Genomic DNA, 19133 nt, shown 5'->3' on the forward strand with positions numbered 1-19133 from the left:
ACAACAACTAACTAACACAGCCCCAGATATTTAACTTCATATTATAGAGTCACAGAATCAGAGGCCTGTAGGGTTGGAGGGGACCTCTGGAGATCATCAAGTCCAACCCCCCTGCTAAAGCAGACTTCCCACAGCAAGACACACAGGTAAATATGTTAGAAAACCTCTCTTTTTCAACTGATGCTTTAAGAAATCAATTCAGAACATCACCAGTCCCATTTATCATTATATGTCTCTCATCAGTTATCTGTTAAACACTCATCTGCTTCAACAGCTTCTTCACTGCTACACAGTGCACATCACTGGAAGATGGAATTAGCAGGAAGGTTTAATAGCCAAGCCTCATTTTTGTCCACTTTTACTTCAATGTGGGAATGCATGGTGTTGGGAAGACTGATTCGGAGGAAATTGCCAGTTTTCCTGTGACAGCTAAAAAGTGTGACCTTGCAGTGCCTGGAAATCTTAATCAAATCGTTTATGATTTTGAGCTCTCATTATGAAAAAAAAAGAATGTGGTTAGGATATTGAATTTTGCATCATATTCCTCATAACAGCTAGGACACCTCTTCTGAGATTTTCCATAGAGTCAAAGAAGTTAAAGCTCCCCCATAACAGCGGAACTGGGTCTGTCACAGAAATTAAACACACTGTGATCTGAGAAGGATTTCAGCTCACCTCACTCAGGTGCCCGGGCTGTGTGTGGATGATGAAACTGTGCTCAGCATGGAAAGTTTTGCAGTGGCACGGGGGCTGAGCATGGACACATAGTTTGGAAATCCAGCTCTCCCTAAGTCATTCAGGGAGAAGGAAGGTGAAATGTGAGAAGTAGAGAAGAATGGTCCTGGCTGGGTACTTTTGTGAGCCATTAGCAATGTGGGCAGTCCCTGTGAGCAACTGCCCACACTCTGTCGATGTCCAAAGTTATGCCAGACGAAATGGCATCAGCCAGCCTTCTAGTCTGATTACGATTTTCACAGCTGGGATGGTGAATTCATCAATTAAATGTCTATTGTTGCCTTTGTTTCAGAATGTCCCTGGAGGGGAAATTCAATCTCCACCTGCTTCCCACCAGGAAGCCCAGCTGCTTCTGCAGCCCCAGCTTCCAGACAGAAGGCTGCCTAGGCTCCTTTGTAGGAAGATCCCTTATGAACAGTTCTCAGACCTTTATTTATTTATTTATTTATTTATTTTCCCTGTAGAAAGTGAATTTTAAAGGAGGGATTTGATTCAGAAAGGATATAAGTAATCCGTGAGAGTGTGTATTCTAAATGTTCTCTTCTCAATGTTTTTTTCCCCCATTGCCTCCTCTCACTATCATGCTTTCCTTGGTTCAATTCCCAGCTCCACAAAGACTCTTTTTCCTTATGGGGTCTAACACTGATGCAAAGATGCCATTGATGCCACCCCACTGCCCTGCATAGCTGATGCCATCACTGACCTGCAGGGCTGTGGCCTAGGTGTGTGCCTCACTTGTAGCCAGGCCATATGCTCAGCATGCCATTGCAACAGAAGCAAGATCCTGAGCAGCTAAACTTAGGAGTGAGATGACAGCTGGATGAGATCATTGTGCTGTAGGAGCTTATCCAGCGGCGTAATGCTTTGGAGGCTGGCATGGTATGTTTTCGTGGCCAAACAGTCCAGTCTGCCTGGTTACAATGCCCTTTTGTTTACTTGAACTCTGAGAGGATTTCATACAGTGATCAGGGAGAACTTTGGTAGAGCTGAGATGTAATCACCAGAAAAATATGTTTTCCCTTGTCTCTGTGCAACAAAATGCAACAGTGTAAGGCCAGATTTTGTGTTTATTTATGCTCAGCACCTCTTGACCTTCATAAACAGGGCTGTACCTGTCAGGATGCTGGCCTGGTAAGCTGCTTGTATGTAAACTCCAAGATTTATTATAACACATAATTTCACTTCCTATTGGACATACTTTTACAAGAAACATTAAGGAAAAGTTCCTTAAGAGACTGCTATCCTTTAATAAAATGCTGCAGACGCTCCTTAGTGTTTGCAGCATTGCTTTAACCTTCAACGTGATAGAAGTCAGCCTCAGCTTCTTGGCAGGAAAACAGGTCTTTTTTAAGCAAATGCAGCAGAGTCATAGTAAAGTCCAGGAGTTCTTTAAGGAGGAGCCCTCTGCCTGTACAAAGCTGCAATACTGTTGTTTTCCTCCTCTCAGTGGTTGTTTTCTGCACCTTTGCAGATATTACTCTGTAGACAAATGAGTTCTGGTTTATCTTGCTGCAGCCAAGGACTGCAGAGGGAGTTAGAGCACCAGGCTCCCTAGAAATCCCCAGTTTCATACTTCTGGTGAGTCCTGAAACCTTTGTGTTGTGCTACATTAGTATAATATTTTAAATGGAAATGGGGAGAAATTGTTTGTGTTTCTGGCAGTGGGTTGCTGGGCCACAGGCATGGATAGCACTCTGCACTGACATGTGGAACACCAAACAGCAGGGCTGGCAAGATTAAAAGAGCATTCAGTGTTCTCTTGGTTTCCCTTGGAGGACAATCTGATACCTTAACATGGGTGGCTGGCAAGTGAGAGAATAAAAAAACCACCTTAGATATGCCATAAATAGTACAAACTTCATTTCCATTCAAGCTTATGTCTGATTTCCCAGATGCTTTTGAGGTCTGCTTTATGAACTGAATAGGAATAAGAATAGCGATGCAAAGTACATAAGGAGCTAAGCTTTAAAATGTGTAAATGATTCAAAATGCCCCAACACAATAAAGAGAGAGCAAACTCAGGGCACTGCTGGTAGTACACAGAATTCTGAGTCTTGATGTAATTGATGCTGAAGAAACCAAGTCGGGGAGTCCTAAAGAGCACAAGCATTGCACACTTCTGCGGAACAAAGGGGTCCAAAGCAGAATAGCTATGGTAATTCCTAAGGCTGCTCCACAGACAAGAGGTTTTCAGAGGGATAGATTGTGACCATTTTAAGTATAATACAAACCTCTAACAGCAGAACAGCTCAGACATGAAATCAATAAAGAATGTGGCATTTCTGCCGCATGAACTGAGGAATAAAAAAGCAGAAAGTGGAGAAACTGAGCAGCAAAATGGCAGCAGTGGATGAGAATGGAACAAAAGAGAACAAAACTCCAAGTTAGATGTGTTACAGGATGTATTTGCTTCAATTACGAGGTATGCCTCGAGTGTTGGCAGTCTGTCTCAGCATCGTCCTGTATTAGTCAACTACCCCACGCCTGCAGTTTGCATTGTGCTGCTGAAACATGAGGTTGGACCGTATCTCTTTAAATGAAAAAAAGAAAAACCCAGGCTGGGAAGGGGGAGCCAGAGCTCTGCTGCATTGGGCTGCTCCCAGACACAGAGGCTGCAGCAGTGGTCATGCATCCCTCCGCAGCTTGCTGATTTTGCAAGAGGAGGAAGAAGGATCATTTTGCGGTCCAGATGCTGTCAAACACAAGCAACCAGTGGAAGAAATGGCACAATGAGCAGACAAGCATGTGGAAGCAGTTTATGAAGGAATAGTTAAACACAGAGCTTTGTCCCGACCGATGCTGTAAGTACGAGCTCAATTGCAGATCCAGTGGTCTCTGTATCTATCTGTGGGAGACGTTTTATGGGCATCCAGATGCTTTGGGAGGTATTTCACTGATATTGTGGTGCTTTGAGCACTCGCATAATAGTGTATCGAGCCAAATAGCAGCACTTCCTGCATCTCAACAGGGTTTTCGGGTGACTCATGAGCTGCAGTGTGCTGGCAGGGTGGGTGAAACATAGGGCTCTGCATAGGAACATGTTCTCCGTTCCGGATGGCTCACCCAGGGCTCCCCACTGCAGCCGTGCAGTGCTGCAGTACCACCCTGCTTCTGCACCGGCCTTTGGAGCTCAGGGCTTCAGGCACAGGGGGACACAGTACGTTATTTCATGCTACAGCGGCTGACCTAATTTTCAGAAATCCAGCAATTATTCATTATGCAGCCTTACTTCACACAGTGCCCCGTTCTTAATTTTCCTTATGTATGCAGTTGTAGAAAGCGTATGAAATTCCAAGAGCTTTACGTGCTACCTTTGGGAGGCTGGGTCCTAATGCAGCTCTATGAGTGCGCCAAGTATGATTATTATTCACAGGAACGAACGTTTTCCTGCCTTTTGTTCTCTTTCTAGCTGAGATGGATATATGCTTTTTTAAATGCAAACATTTGTTCTTATGGAAATGCAGTGTTTTGTTTCCTGGCAGATGATTTGATACCTTTTGTTCTCCATCTGCTCTCAGGATCTAAATCAAGCTTTAGATTTGGCTTTAGTGCTGGTTTTCAAATCAAATTCAGAAAGCAAAAGCTGTGGGCAAGTTTATTGCAATGTGTTTCTGAGGAAACTGTTTGGTCTCCGGGCTCTTTTTTTTAGTTATTTTTCATTACAGCTAAAATTGTCTGTGCAGCAGAGTGAAAAACTAAGTCACGCGTATCTTCCTCATTCTTCATAAGAATATTGATTCTGCTTTAATCTGCCTAAGTATGAGTAGGGCTGTGCTGATTTGTTCAGAAGCAAAGATTTCCATCTTTTTGATGGCCTCTGCAGCTGTACGTTGGTACTCACCAGCTGCTGCAAGATCCCCACGGAGATCTCACTCCGGCATCAGGGAGGTGGCAGCAGGGGGGGTGTGCTGAGCAGCCCTACTGGCGTGTCAGGGAGGGTGAGTAGGTGATGTAAGGAGTCATCATCTTCTGTGCTTCTCTTCTGGGACCTGGCAGAGCTGCTGATACTGGGAAATACTCACTTTTGACCCTGTCATGCTGGGGACATGCCACCCATACACTGAGAAACCCACAGGGATCTTTTCTCATCGGTGCTCTTGGTGTTGTCCTACCTCACAGCTCTGTGACATTTCATTTGCAAAGCAAATTCTTATTGCTTGCAAACCGAACCTGAATTATAAGAGGCCCTGTTTAGCCCTTAATTGGCTTATAGAAAAACATCATTACCTAAGGAGTGCCCAGAAGGGAATGTGAATACAAGGCTGTGGCATTGCCAGTGTTTGCACTTGTCCCTTTCTTTCCTTTGCAAGGATTGTCACCAACACTATGTAGCATCTCTGGTTAGAAACAGAATTTTCAAAGATTAAGAGAGTAATCATTTGCTTTGTCATATGAGGGTTATATGAATACACACAGAATACAAAAAGCCAGTCCCACGTAGAGAATTTCTGTTCCCACAGAAGACGTGCAGGACCATGACATAATTTAATTAGATAAAATTGTTTTATAGGCTGCTTACTGTTGTGTGAAGGCAGTGGGAAAAGTTCAGCTCCTGTGTACTTCCATTGTTTTCAATAGAATTACACTGGGGTGGACTTGGCATTTTTGGGGCCAACTGGAAAAGCATTTCTTTCTCTGAACCTTTTACTTGATTGTTTTCCAGCTTCTCAGACATGAATCTTTATGGACTTCAGGGCAACAGGCCAAGATTCATACAAAAATAAAACGAAGGACCTCAGATGCCCAAGATCGTTCTTGCTTGAGGCTCCATGTAGTCAGTGGAAGCACAGGAGCGCTTCCCAGAAAACTGACAGACCACATACCTAAAATGAGCTAGAGGTCATTGTGCTCACAGTGACCGGGGCTTTGAAACAACTGCATTACATTTTACATTAAAATATATGAGAGTGTAGGATTTGTAATCCAAAGAGCTTTCTCTTGAAGAATTTTAACAGTAAGTGTCTAGCTGCCCAGTTTGTTTAAACTCTTAGGATAATGCACAGAAATAGAAATGCACAAGAAAGTATGCATGTCAGATTTTCAAGTATTTGATCTTCTGGAAGATTTAATCTTTGTAGAAATAAGTATTGAATTGTTCAGCAATAATTTTTGTTACTTACGCAGTCCAGCAATTACTTCTGCCTCAACTAAGAAATACAAGGTGCATGTTAATTTGTTGCAGCAGCTTTTTTTCTGTATTTCATATTCCAGTCTTTCACATCAATGTGTTACTAATGGGTATACATGCATTTTGGCTATCTTGATCTAAATCTTTAAACAAAGTGGTCTAATTTATTAGCACTTTCCTAATATTTTTTTTGGCCATTCCAACAGTTATTCTTTGAAATTTTTAATCAGAGCTGTGTAAGGAAGATTTCAGTTTGTCTATGAAGACCTAAATGTAGCCATGCACAAAAACCCCTACAATCATTAAGTTGGTCCATAAATAAATGAGGCTTAACTGTTTTCCTTAAACTTACCTATAGAAATTTTCTCGACCAAGATGAAACCAAAATAGATGGGCGATGATTACACTCAGGACACGGTGGAACAGCTGTTTGTGAGCTTCTCTGGTGACCTCTCAGGAGGGTATGAATACGCATAGGCTCCTCTTAGCTGTAAGGTTCAGCTACTTTTTCCTTACAGAGGAATATCTAGTTGCATAACACAGAATCACTGAATTGCAGGGGTTGGAAGGGACCTCAAAAGATCATTGAGTCCGATCCCCTGTTAAAGCAGCTTCCCTACAGTAGGTCATGCAGGTAGGTGTCCAGATGGGTCTTAAATGTCTCCATAGAAGGAGACTGCACAACTTCTCTGGGCAGCCTGTTCCAGTGCTCCATCACCCTTACCATAAAATTCGTCTGTATGTTGGTGCGGAACTTCTATGTCCCAGTTTTGGGCCATATCTCCTTAGGCCGTATCTCACCTATCTGAAATGAGACAGATGGCAGAAAATAGCAAAGGCTTAAGTTTATCCCTGGGCATCCACAAAGAACGAAATAATAATGTTAGTATTTACATTACCAGTTTTAGTTAAAGCTTTTATTGAAGTAGCTTGTTCCTCATGTAATTATTTTAGGATGGGATAATATGCCTGGCTGCATATTTGCTAGTTGTATGTGGTGCATGCTGAAGCTTTGCAACATTAACATAAAAATCACATTCACGTTTTAACCAGTGTAAACTGAGATCTTTGAGAACATGACAGCAGGTTCAGAGTGGTCTGGTATGCTTTACAAGCAGGCACCATCTGTCACCGAGTCTTCTTGCATAAAATCACACTATGAAAAAGTTGCAAATGTCAGGAGATGTCTGGAAACCCCATGGGACAGGAGGAGGATTGGAGCCTTGTGCTCCCGATCCTTTCTTTTACCACCTGTGCTTCCCCCATAAACTGCCCCATCTAAATCTTTCCTTTTTTAATTCTTTCTTCCATATAATTGTTTTTCTCCCTCTCAGGCCAACTGCTGCATGAATTACCACTTCTGATCTACTGTCATTATTTTTTTGTAACAGCAGTATCCCTCTCCTGCCTCAGTTCCCAAACAGCATCTCACGTTTCTCCTACTCCCTGTGGGTGGATTTGGAGGCACTGACCATACCTGGACTGCAAAATAAGAAAGACAGGGAAGAGAAACCTGTCCAAGCCCTTAGTTATCTCCTTTGTGCTTGGTGGTGCAGACAAGCTCATGCCTAGACTGGGACTGTGGCTGTCTTGAACTAAATCTGGTTCTAGACTGGTACCAGCATAAACATGTTGAGCCATGGTCTCTGGCAAGACCAGTTCATTGACAAGAGACAGAGCAGGCTGTGTGCTGTAAGGTGATCTTTGCACTGTAGAGTGATGTGGACCCTTTCCAGGCACTAACAAGTAATTCTGACCTTGTCATGTTCATGTTGGTCTGGCACCAGAAGCCCGTCTCCTGATATAGGCTTTCGCTAGCCCAGCAGTCCTGCGCCCACAACAGTGCTGATCCACTAGAGTAAAGCAGACTTCAGAGCTGAAGAACTTAAAGTGATTTTCATTTTGCTCTGGCTACATCTGTCAATGTTGAACACACCCCTTTCAATTGTATTGGTTGTTTGATGTTTATCCAGTATTTGTATATGTACACATAGGGACTTCCTCCAAATAACAGTCAAATCATCAGCTTGGGACATTCACAATTATATGCAATAAACTATTTGGCTATATATGTTACAGAGCACTCTACTGCGGAAAAATGGATTGTTAGACCTGAAACGGCTTTTTCATCTTTCCTAAAAGCCACAAAACATGATTTATTTCATTTTCTCATGAGCTGTGATGAGGATGATGTCAGCCAAGTTGTATGTGCTCTGTGTTATAAATAATAAATGAGAATGACCACATCTCTTTCTCTAATGCATTAGCGTTATAGCTGGATGTAAAAGGCAGCAGCCTGCTTTATATGGGAGATAATGGAATTGCTCTAATGTGACTGAAAGTATTGATCTTGGGGGCTCCTGCCTGCCACCCTATGTCTTAATCTCTGTCATCTCTCTTACCATGTTGTAAAATACTTCCTTGTTTAAGAGGAATAACAGTAAGATCTTAAACTACTAAGAAAAAAACAAAAAACCACAAACACCTTGAAATAGGAGAACAAAGTCCATGTTCTTTTTGGTCTCTAAAATTTAGAATATACAAATCTTCTAAAATCCCTTTCAGTGGACCTTTGTTCCTTAATTATTAATTTAACAACTCCAATCCGAAATACACTTCTCTTTTCCTTCTTCCTTTCTCCTGCAGTACTTGCAAAGAGAGCTTTGTTGTTATAAGCTTCTCATTAATCATAATTTTCACTAATAGGCTGCTGCTTAATCAACTAGTTCAAACCACTCTGCAAACACTCATGGATGCTTCTTTATGATACCCCTGTAGCTTAATATAGTTGTTTGTGAATAATGCTATTTCTGTTTCATGTGCTAAAAGATTCCTGTTCATTTCCATCTTTCACCTTCCTAACATTCTTAATTAGGAAAAACAGCACTGAAATGACTGCTTAGAAAACAAAATATCTAATTGGGCACGTTGTGAAGTGACAGGAGTAATGGAAGAGACGCCAAATCTCGTGCATACCAAATCTTGGCAGAGCTGTCCTAAGAATATTTTTAAACAACAGTTGTTGTCATGAATGACAGCTGCTAAACATGCTGTATTTCCATGCTTTCATACTGATTTGCAGCAACTGCAAAGGAGTTAACTATTCTCAGCTTTGAAAAAATTTTCTCCTCACCATTTAAACCCTGAATCCAGCCAAGCCTGTGTATTAATTTCCTTGCTTCTGCAACATTTGGCATTCCCAGACGTAAATTTTCAGCATAGTGTGTCTCAGTTTAGATATGAACCCTCCTGCTTACAGAGGAGATGTTGATATAGATAAATTATCTCCTTAAAAGCATTCTAGTCAGACAGAAAATGCCATGCCATTTGTCTTCAGTTTTGGCTGACAAATGGCACAGATGGCTGTCAAACTCTGTCCATCCTTCTGTAAGCATGTTGTGATCTTAAAAGCCTCTTCCTGCTGCATTTAAATAGGAGTCAGCTTAGAGGACCAGGAGAGAAGGCAGTAATTGTGTTTACTGTTGATTAACATCAGTATCTGAAAATAAAGTTCACCCCTGTAACAATTGCTTCAGGGGGATGTATCAGTTGGTCTAAAAAATACTCTGTGTCAGGTGGATGAGCAGCACTTGAGTCATAGTGTCTTGGAATCATCGTGGTTAGAGAAGTCCTCCAAGATTTTGTTGGTGCCTTTCTCACTACTGAGTCCATTGCTGAAGACACTCTTTTTACTCTGCAGCCACATTTTATTGCCTGTAATGTGGAATTGTTTTGCAGTAGGAATACCACCCCACCTGCAAGCCATTCCCTGTATTTTCTTAGTGACTTGCCTTTGTCCTTGACAGGAGTTGTGAAGGTATACAGCGTTAAAACTGTGAGAGTAACTTTATGATACAAAAGTAGGATTTTTGTGCAACTTCACTGTCATTATTTCAGGCCTTTTTGACCTAAAAAGGGCCCTCCCCCAAACTTTTCAAGAGTGCAGCATTGCCACATGGAGAAGAGACCTGGGACCAGGGTTGGTTGCACACTGGGTCTGTGGCCCAGATGTGGCATGGTCCTAATATGAACACACGTGAGTGAATAAGCACCATCTAGAGAAGTGACTAAGTCCTGCTTTTGGGGTACAGGGCTGTAGTGGTGTAGACACAGTCAGTATGTGCTGTATATATTTAAAGATGGAAAGAAAGACATTGTCCAGGTGGTCTAAAGGCTATGCACATTTCATAAAATATAAATGGCTTTTTATGAACGGGATGAGAAATCCTCCCAAGTCTTCTGCCTTGCCATACTGCTGCTTCTAACTTCATCTTTTTGCAGAAAATTTTGTCTGTCCTGGATCTTCAAGGTTATATTATCTTTTTCTATGCCTTTGTCTTTCCCTGCTGATACTGACACAGAAACACGAAATGCATGATTTTACTGACTTGCCACCACAGTAAGGTTGTCCTACTCTACACTTTTTCTAAGCATGAGCTGCCACTTCTTACCTTCAGAGCCTTTGCCACTCTAATGCATATTGTTCTCCAACACTGTGAGGCTGACATCCCTCTACAGTTGGCTAATAATAACATTCTCTAACCCATGGTATGTTTTTTTTCAGTTGAATCTCTCAGTATTTTTCTCCCACAAAAATTCAAAGGGTGCTACATGCTAATCTGAATCAAGTGAGGATGATGATGATGATGGCCTCAACAATTTGTGTCTAAAACCACACTATGCAGCATGGCCATCTGTCCCTACCAGCTGGTGCTAATGGGTAGGAAATTGTAGATGGCTTTATTTTCTCCTTGCCTTTCTGCATTAATGTTTTCTCAAAAATATCCTATAGAACTCTATTTAGGTAATAAAGTATGAAAAGTAGTCAGTCTTTTAGCCATCCAGGTGTTCTGGCAAGTCTGTAACTTGTAACAAGTATTGTACTATGTTTCTAGGCTTGGCATTAGGTATTGTGACTCTTGTTATCCGGGAACTGTGAATGATTGTTCTAGGAAATTTCCAAGACAATAAGAAAGTCTCTACAGTTCAAAAAGGCCAAGGAATGTTTTACTTGACTGTTGTAACACCTAAATATCTAAATAGCAGGTACTAACAACTCATATTGGTCAAACATTAGGCATATGTTGTGGTAAATCTGATGTTATGTGCTTGGCCTTGATGGTTTTGTCTCTGAGGCAGCCAGACTCCAGAGCACTTTAGAGAGGGAGGATGTCACTGAAGAGGGCTTCTCCTTTGTCTCCACAAGCAGCACTGGCTATCAATGTAATTTATGTATATGTTCTGTAGGTCATGATCAGTCTGGCCTAAAATACAGGTCCTCATTTTGCAGCTGAGGCTTGTTCATTTAGATGGTGTTACATGTTTGCAGACTGATTACTTGATTCCTTCTAAAAGTTGCAGGTGAAGAACTTTTATCTTAGTTTTGATAATTTTATGCAACTATAACAAGTAAATACCTACTACAAAATATTTTGCTTCCTGCGCGAAATCAGGCAGTCCTGTGCTATGTCTGGGCACAAGGCATACACAACAAAATCAACATCAACATTGAAATTCCCTGCCAGCTGACTGGACAAACTTATCTATATTAGGTTGCTAGATAATGTACTGAGCCTGCAATTTGTTCATATCATCATTCTCTAAAAGCCAGATCGTCATATTACACACTGCTGTGGGAGTGATCTTCTGTTTTAGACTACACTAAAACATTTTTGACTTAATGCCAAAAAAAAAAAAAAAAAAAAAAAAAAAAAAAAGAGCATCTGTTTTTGCTTTATACTCACACACTTCGCAAATCCAAGATGCACGAGTGAGCTCTCTTTTAAAATAAAGCTTTGTTGACACCACTGAGGTATTCCCTAACTACAAACGGAAGATTATTTCATTTTATCCAGTTCTGAAGATGAAATTATGTATGTCTTCAGTGACCCACAGGTCAATGAACTCAGTTACCACCAGATAAGAGGGCAGATATAAATTTGAGTGTTGAGAGCTTTTCTCCACCCTCTCCTAACTGCCAGTTTCCAGATACTCAAATTTAGATGCTGTCAGCTTAGATGCCCCAAGTGATTTTCAGGGCTTGGCTGTGCACTGTTGGGTTGGAAAAGATCTCCAGGAACAGAGCAGTGTTCTGATGTCAGAGGCTGTGAGATCCTTCTTTGGATAAAATCTGATCAGTCTCCAAAGCCAATACTTTACTCATTTCTACTCTTGGAGCGCTGCCTGGGAACCTCACTGCTTTTTTGAATCATTCACTATTCTGGGAAATTTAAACTCATGTATTTACATACCCATGTCCTCTAGTATTTTAAATAGCTCTTCTTCCCTCTCCGTGCTCATCCAGTTATGAGATTTTCAAAAAATAATCTTATCTTTTCTCTGCTATCTTCTCTTTAATTCTGCTTGGCTAAACAGGACAGTTTCTCTTAGTCTCTGCTTAAAGGATAGGATTTTGATTCCCTTAGCTGTCCTTGTGGTATCATTCATGTCTCTGGGGAAGCGTCATCAGTTTCTCGCTACCATTTGCTACACAGCTCATTCTGTATCTATCGTTCTCGTAATATTTCAGTCTTTTACTGCTTAATGAATAGTTTTCAAAGTATTCAGTGTTTCTAAACTTCACAAGGTGAGATTCATGCAGATTCCTTTCTCTGCTAAACAATTTTTCAATGGGTTATGTTAGGTTGACTTTGCATAATTTCTGTACTTTAACTCACCTAGTGTTTGTTTTCATGTTTTCAACTATTATTTCCTTTCTGAAGCCTTGTGCACTATTGATGTTGCACAAAAGATGTGCAGTTGCACAAATCACTTTTTCTGGTCATAAAGTGGTAACATCGGTTTGATTTATTAAAAATATTTCCTACTAAAATGGCAGTTCTGTGTTCCAGAGTTCTTGGATGGAGGTAATTTGGCTTCTTCCGAGTAGAGAGGGTTAACTTCAACTCCTACCTCAGTTAGGGCAATTTTAGTTTCCACGCCTCTCTTTTTTTCTACTAGCCTTGACATCTTGATCCCAAGCCTGAACTCTAAAAAGAGATGGGAATGCTACTTACCTCTGATGTGTTAACTGTGTTACTGGCTGTGCGTGAGGCTTTCCAAGTAGAAAGACCATATCTCCAATTGGGCCCAGAAGTCCTTTGGAAGCTGCTGCAGAGTAGAAGATGCATCAGTCAGTGCAGTGTTACACTGTACATGGTCACTGTACATAGCCCAGAACTGCAACATACTTCCTGACATGATGAATCAGAGCTCAGCTTCATCAGATGTGGTTGTCAGCTCTACAAATACCTGTCTCACCTGGAGATCTCTCAGACCAGGGCTATCTGCATATTTCATACTGTCTGAAGTAGAGAATGACTTGGCAATCGTGATGATGTCAAGGTTATCTCATCATAAACTTTCCAGTGATTCAACTCAAGAAAAGATTTTTTAGGAGTAGTAGGCCAGCTCATATTGATAACGGAGCTTACATGGTTTTCAGAAAATGGCAACACTGAGGCCAGGCATCAGTTCATTTTAGGAGGCTTTGAGTATAGCTATTGCTTGCACCTAATGATGGAATCAGGCTTATTTTTAAAACTGAAGTGATATCTTTCCTTGTATATGTTGATTGTTTTAAATTGATTGTTTGTCTGCTGTAGACATTTGAACATAGACAAATGCTTAATTATTTGTTAACATCCAAAACAAACAATAACATAAATACATCATTCTAAATCTGCAAAATGCATGTCAGGGTTACCAGCAGACTTAATGCATTTGTTATGATGATCTTTTGTGTACAACACAGTAAAGTGCCTTTATGTGACCACAGAGGATATCTATTTTCCCTTGTATTTCAGCTAGGACTAACATTGCAAAACAAGAGTCAAGGTGAGACCTGCACTTGGTGCTGAGTTTTCAGGGTTACTCCTTAAGAAAAGTGCTTGCGGAATATTGTTTATGTAGAATGATTTTACTAATCCAAACAAAACATAATTAAAATAAAGACAAAGGGAAGAAAATCGCTGAGGAAACTTGCTCCACTTTGGAGAACGGTGTTGTCTCCACACTTGACTGACCACTTCTGATCTTGTATTGCAGCTGGTATATTTATTCTGAAATGTATTTTCTGTACTAAAGCTTTGTTCCTATCCTGTCCTTAATGTGGTTTCTCACCAGGGCCTCATGAGAAATAACTGATTGCCAGGTATTTCATGAACTCTTGTACGAGCAAGCCAGCAAAGATCGATATGTTGTTGCCATGGGTGATGCAGACAAGCTCAGGTACCAGAAACTGCATTGTTGCTTTTAGCCCAGAGATAGCTATAAGACTAAACGCATACTGCTTTACAGAAAGCAGAACTTACTGATAAAGCTGGGAATTTCTAAATGGCATCAACTTGTGCAGTCAAGCCATAATCCATATTATGCTATTTTTTTCCCTCTGCTTAATAACCCCATTGTTCCTGTGTTCAGTTTGTTTGCTAATGCAGAGCTCTTCTAATTTCTGCATTGTGGTTTACAGACATTCTCAGTTTCCTGTTTCACTGGAAAACTCATCAAATGGTTGAGAACTAACTCTCAGCCAGGCTAGTTCTCCTTCTTGTCCTCCTGTGAGGCACCAACTGCTTTCATTTTCAGAGGAAAGATCCTCACACCTCTGGGTTTCTGGAGAGCAGCAGTTCTGATGAGCATTTAAATGCTTGGCCTATTTTTGGCCAAGCCTTTTTTAGTCCAGCTGTTAACTGTTGCTCAGAAATAAATTCGAAACATCCACATTGGGTATCTAAGATCACTTCATCAGAACTCAGTTAAGGGATTCTTTACACATGGTTCAGCCACACAGTCCCAGACAGTTACTGTAGGATTATTTGAATACCACAGAATCTGACTGCAAATTGGTTGTATTATTACAAACCATTTCTAAAGCTTTCATACTGATGTATGCAATCATACTTCCCGAGTCCCTTCTCATGTAAATGAAGTATTACAGTTCATATATTAAGCATTTTTACTTGTTGAGGATTGCATTTCCTTCATGCCTTTTGAGAAGAAACAGATGAAATTGGCACAGAATCTATATACCTGTATTTAATTTCAATGAACTTTGTATTGTTCTTGAGAATATTTATTGTACATTTTTTTTCTTTCTTTTTTTTTTTTTTTTTTTTTTTTTCTCTGTACCTTGAGACGAATTTCCTGTGTTCCATGGTTTGGAGCTGTGGTGATCACAGCCTGATGTCCTCACATAATGTTGAGCTGTGTGGAGGTACCAGCCTCATAGTGAGAACCACGTGGCTATTAGCTCTGCTTGCTGCAGCAGCTGCAATGCTAGGTTCTTGTGCTCTGTTCCATCTGGTTTTAGAGCTAGCAGCTTCCCTGTTTGATCAGGTAAGTCTGAACTGTTTTGCAGTATGTGCTATAGATGCACCCAAATTTTCCTCTTGAGATTATTGCCCAACTTCACTGTTTGCTGCTGGAGGCCATTGTCTTTCTTTCAGTAACAAAGAAGTTTTTACAAATATGGTACTGCTATTTTATTTTATTTTTTTTCCTATTAAAACATAATACTGAGATCTAAACCAGCTGTAATTGATTCCAAGATTCAGAAGTCATGCTTTTCTGAACTTCTCAAGAAATCACTGAGGAAACACTGTGAGTGTTGAACTAAAATGTTTTGGTTTCAATCTGCGAGAAAACTGCATAACTTAAATCTTTTATCTTGGTGATCACTTCCTTTTTGCAAACAGTTCTTGGCGTGCTTGTTTAGGTAGACACGAATACATAACTTGCTCCACTGTCTTCTGGCTTGCTATATGTGCTTGATTTAATGCATTACAAATACTCTCCTTGGAAGATGTGGGAAGATGGGGACTAACAACTTTCAGAAACAGTTTGGATCATTGAATTCATGGACTCACGTATCACTGCCACAATGTTATTTTGGCTATCCCTCAAACATAGGCTCTTTGGAAAAAGCCTGCTGTCTGTAGCAGCTATCCTAGACAAATATGGTCCTCTGCTCTCTGTGGTTTATCTTTACAAATATTTGGCATAAAACTGAAATAAGTCTTATTTGATTGGAGGAAATGGTCTTGAGTTGTGCCAGAGAAGGTTTAGATTGGATTTCTGCTATACTACAAAACTGCAGTTATGGGGTTGCAGGCCCCATAGTCCCATATAATAGGTTGCTCTGGTAGGCATCCAGACAGGTCTTGAATATCTCCCCAGAAGGAGACTTCACTACTTCTCTGGGCAGCCTGTTCCAGTGCTCTGTCATCCTTGCCATAAAGAAGTTCTTTTGCATGTTAGTACAGAACTTCCTATGTGCAAGTTTTAGGCCTTTACTCCTTATAAAGGTGATGGGTCACTATGCACCACCAAGAGCCTGGCCTCATCCATTTGCATCCCGCCTCCAATTAGATATTTAGTAGAAGCATATACTATATCACCTCTCAGTTTTCTTTCTCCCAAGCTGAACAGCCCCAGGTAACTGAGCCTTTCCTCATAAGGGAGATGCTCCAGGCCCTTTAACATCATTGTAGCCCTCTGCTGAACTTCTGATAGGAGATCCTGGTATTTTTTCAGAGGGGGAGCCCAGAACTGGACACAGTAGTCTAAATGTGGCCTCAACAGGGCAGAATAGAGGGAGTGGATCACCTCCCTAGACCTACCAACCATGTTCTTTTTAATGTTACCCAGGATCCCATTGGTAAAGACAATAAACATACTAAAGGCACATCTATTCTACTGCCAGCATTTCTTGTTTGATGGTATGTTATCGTATTACATTGTATCAGGTCTGTCTCAAATTTCTACTGGACAGCTATCTCTGAGAAGCAACTTAGTATATTTTTGTCATACTTGCAGTTCTGTGCTAGCCTTGAATTTAGTTTAACCTTTGATAGAAATTAATTTCAAAACTAGCTATCATACTATGCTACTATGCACACACAAGAACAATTTGTATTTAAGACATGCTTGTTTTCTCAGATTTTTTTTTTTTTATTTATTTACTTTTTTATTTTTTTCTCTTTGAGTCTTATCTGCTTTCTCAGGACTGTAAGCTCTATAAAAATCTGTTTCAAGATGTCTTTAATGCTCTACAAGTGAAACACTAGAGTTCAAATTTTCTGAACAGTTAGTTACATGTATCAGTTTTCATAAAGGCTTATTTCTGTATAAATTTCTGTAGGCTATTCTGCATGTTTACCTTACTCTGTCCACAGTATCCAGCAGCGAGGGTTCTGAAGTTCACATTAGAGTTCACATTTTTGACATAGTGTGGAAGTTGTGTAGCTGCACAAAGAGCTGCCAGCCCATTTTGTACATGGGTGCTACAACTAGGGATCTGGACTCATTCAGCACTATTGCACAGAGTAGGATTAAAACTGTGAGAATTAAACCTATCATATGCTCCTGCCTAACAAATCCAGGAAAAGGAGGAAATTCAGTAAAACAGTGGGGCCATTCTGTATTTACAATGGCATGTCGGAGATTAGAAATTAGCTCTGAGGTGACCTCATAATACCTGATACTGGAGATTAGACCTCAGGAAAATGTGGCTTTGCATCTGCTAGTGCTGATTTATGAGCCTTCACTTTTGTCAGATATCTTTGTTTTTTTCCTTTTAAAGCTTTTATGTTTTAAAGCTTTTTATGTTCACGAGTTTAATACATAGGAGTGAAAGTTTATAGCATGTATAACGGTGCCTATCTGCCTGTATTTGCTGTTAAAACTGTTCTTGGTAGAATCAAGCTGGATGTCATGTTCATGAGATATGATTAAATTGTACATTCTTCATTCACTTCACTAGCAAAGCATTTTCGAAGGAGAATGAAATACTCTTATTTAAAAAAAAAAACAAACAACAAAACAAAACAACTGTTTTTCTTGCTTTTCCTTTACTTATGGACTCTTTGTACCTGTTACGCTGCAGGCAAAACTAAGCATTTATTAAGCATTGTGATAGGACCCCTACCTATGACTTCATATCTACAACTAATTGCGGGCATCTGCAAAACTGAAGATTGTTTTTATAGATGGACTACTAAACATCTTCCCTTCTCCAAAATTCAAATAAAGACAACATTCTCCAGTAAAATTTGTTTCCTTTTAAAAGCTAATGAATTCTATAATAGAAAACTTATGTAGGCAATGTTAGTAATTGTATTTTTTTTCTAGGGGTGAGGCATGGTTATGTTTATACTAATGAATTAAATGGAAGAGTGGTGTCAGACATTGGGGCTGAGTATGGTGTGAAGTTACCAGGTAGCCTACATGGCAACCTCAGGCAGTGAAGAAGAGTAAGGTCAGGAAGTCAGTGTGCCAGGGTCTTTTGATGCCTTGTGTCTGACAGCCAATTTGTCTCTCTTTCTTACCATGTGAGACAACATGGAGATGAATTTGTAAGAATCTTTCTAGGATTGTAAAATGATCTGGTTGCAAACTGATAATGCCAAGTGGTCACATCCATGCAGGCAAGGCCAAGTTCCCTCAAGGACTATCAGAATGATTTGCAAGGTAGATATGTTACTTCACATGATGATTTAGCTTAATCTGCTGCTAATTAATTGAGCTTAAGTTTCCTTTGAGTACTTTTAGACCTATCCAAGGTATTACCATCAAATATCCTACAAGGATTTTTTATTTTTCTAAGGGTATATAAGTACAAATAACACGTCAACAGCAAGTCACATATGTACTATTTGAAACAAAGGGATTCTCAGCATCCTACAATAAATAATCATGGCAATTACTGACTTACTGTGATAGAGATTTAGCTAGAGTCTCATCAGAATGCAGGTCATGCACAGTGCTTTGTGCAAAATCATGCACGAAATCACAGTGAGTTTAAAAGCTTCTCCACAGCAACATAATAAAGGACAATCTTTGAAAGGCCAAATCTAGAAATAGAATAGTGTCTGAGAAAATGTGTCACTCACTAATTATGGAGAGTCTGTCTCTTAAATCATAATTAGCTTTCTATTATAAACCTATTTTTTCTTTTTCCTTGCCCTACAAAATTGAAGCTGCTCAAACAACTTCTAATGCTTTTTAGGTATGATTTTACTAATGTTTATTTTTTAGGGGAAATAGTATAAGCTTTCCTAGCTTCTAGCAATTGATGCATCAGAGTGCCAGAATCCTCCTGGGTTTAGCTTTCCACTGCAACCAAAATGCTTTTCCTTGGTGCTCTCCTCCATTGGCAACTCATTAATCAGCAGAGCTGCACTGGTTTCATTAATTCCAGAGAAATTCTTCATACCTGTGCAAATGAGACTGGATTTCATAGAATCACATGGTTGTAAAAGACCTACAAGAT

General features: G+C 40.2%; 1 protein-coding gene across 1 annotated transcript in view; it reads left to right on the plus strand.

Moving 5' to 3' along the window:
* The first annotated feature begins 3302 nt into the window (after positions 1–3302).
* The window catches only part of SACS (sacsin molecular chaperone), a 55271-nt gene continuing 39440 nt past the window's right edge, over positions 3303–19133 (plus strand). The window contains exon 1 of the mRNA XM_072326519.1: positions 3303–3536. The gene's annotated coding sequence lies outside the window, so the exon portion shown is untranslated. The remainder of the gene's footprint in view (positions 3537–19133) is intronic.

The sequence above is a fragment of the Excalfactoria chinensis genome, chromosome 1 (assembly GCF_039878825.1).
Source record: "Excalfactoria chinensis isolate bCotChi1 chromosome 1, bCotChi1.hap2, whole genome shotgun sequence".
NCBI lineage: Eukaryota > Metazoa > Chordata > Aves > Galliformes > Phasianidae > Excalfactoria > Excalfactoria chinensis.